Below are 1,714 nucleotides of genomic sequence, written 5' to 3'. Positions count from 1 at the left end.
GGCAGCGCGAGGGCTGGAGCCTTGCTGGAGCCACCGGTGTTATTTGTGTTTTGTGTGTGGAGGAAAAATGAAAAGTCTGTGGAAGCAGCAGTGTGGGTGTGGGAGGCACAAATGCTGAACAGCCATCCCAGGCTCTCCTGCTCACCATGGAGCACAAACCCACTGCCACCGAGAGACAGAGACTGGCTTGTCAGGGAAGAAGACAAATGCATTGAAATGTCCCCAAGAGGCTGAGGCAGCTCTTGGAACAGCTCTAACAGTCAGAGGGACAGGGCAAACAGCACAGTGACATTCCCACAGAGGCTGCTGGTGTGGTGAGCTGAGAGATCAGCCAGCAACCCAAGTTACAGCCCAAGGTACAGTCCCAGCTGAATTTCACTTGATAATGAGCTGAACACTGTCTTTGAATCCCTCCAGTCATCTGTACACTATGAAAAACCTGGCATCACCTTCTCACACTGGGACAGCTACCTCTGCTCTCAGAAATCCCAGTGGACTTGGAGCAAGAATGCAAAAAAGGATGAAAATGGACTACACAGGCCCGAAAAAGTTGTTCACAGCCCTATCCCTCACTGGAGTGTTGCCTCCCAGGCACAGACGTCTGCTGGAATTGCTCTATATTTTTTGTAGTAAAACACAGCTTTGTCCCTCTTCTCCCTAGGAACTGATATTTTTATAGCATTGCAAAACAAATAATCACAGTATCTGGATTTTTAGTGCTCTTACAAATCACTTTTCCTATATTTAGGTTTAACTCTTCTTCCAGTTATGTGAAGAAATTTGAAAGTAAGACCTATTTTCCTGTTTATATCAAGAAGACTAGATAATATTTGACTATACAACTTAACATTGTTAGACAAACCAGGCTTAAAAACCCAACACTACTAATCCTAGAAATTTGATATACCCTATGGAAAAGTCAAATTCACTGCCTAGGTCTTGTCCAAAATTTTGTTCAACTGCAGCTGCTCCATGGTCAGAGAGAAGGTTTTGTGCTCTGGAGTAATCTGTTTTCTCTTTCATGAACGTGACCTTTGCTTTGAGGTCACAACCTGCTCTCTGCTTTGTTATTATACATAACAGAGGAGCACCCAGAGACATCCAGCAAGGATGGATTGAGCTCGTCACTGAGCTGTGCATCTGGGTGAAACATCAGTCCCTGTCCCAGACGGGGAGCAGCTGAAGTGTGAGACGGGAGATGAAAGGTACCTTAGACAAGGAGACGTGTGAAGCACGAGGTAAGAGTGAGCTGATTATGAGCAGTAAAGCAGTGAGAATTGCAGGGCACCACCTGCAGGGCCCTTTCCAGTGGTGGGGAAGGACTTGGCTGTAGGTGTGAGAGGAAAAGGTATCGTGGCTGGAGTTGAAGCGTGGACTGAACCTGCTGCCCCTGGGCTTGTATTTGTCTCCTGTCCACAGAAATCCATATTCAGCACTGATGTACCATAATCATTCTGTCCTGCTGGCACAGGTGTGAGAATTTGGTGCAGTACATGGAGGCTGGAAGAGCAGGAATCTGGCAGTGCCAATTCACACCTCCAGCCTAACTCAAAAACTGGAGGAAGACTCAGCAGAATCAGGAGGTGCCACATCTTGTGCACACTGCTTGGAGGAATTAGCACAAAGCAAACTAGCTGGGGAGTAAGGGGGTGTAAAGGGCTCAGCAAAGGAGTCAAACAAGTAGGGAACCTGGAACAGTGGAGCTCACCCAGCA

The 1,714-nt window shown here is 47.2% G+C and overlaps 1 protein-coding gene across 3 annotated transcripts in view; it reads right to left on the bottom strand.

The window, feature by feature from the left end:
* The window catches only part of GRIA1 (glutamate ionotropic receptor AMPA type subunit 1), a 120,562-nt gene that overhangs the window by 60,805 nt on the left and 58,043 nt on the right, over positions 1-1,714 (bottom strand). The gene's annotated exons all lie outside the window — the stretch shown is intronic.

The sequence above is a fragment of the Corvus brachyrhynchos genome, unplaced genomic scaffold (assembly GCF_000691975.1).
Source record: "Corvus brachyrhynchos isolate BGI_N302 unplaced genomic scaffold, ASM69197v1 scaffold21, whole genome shotgun sequence".
Classification (NCBI taxonomy): Eukaryota; Metazoa; Chordata; class Aves; order Passeriformes; family Corvidae; genus Corvus; species Corvus brachyrhynchos.
Note: the sequence above shows the minus strand (reverse complement) of the source record. Positions and strands in the feature narration are given on the sequence as shown.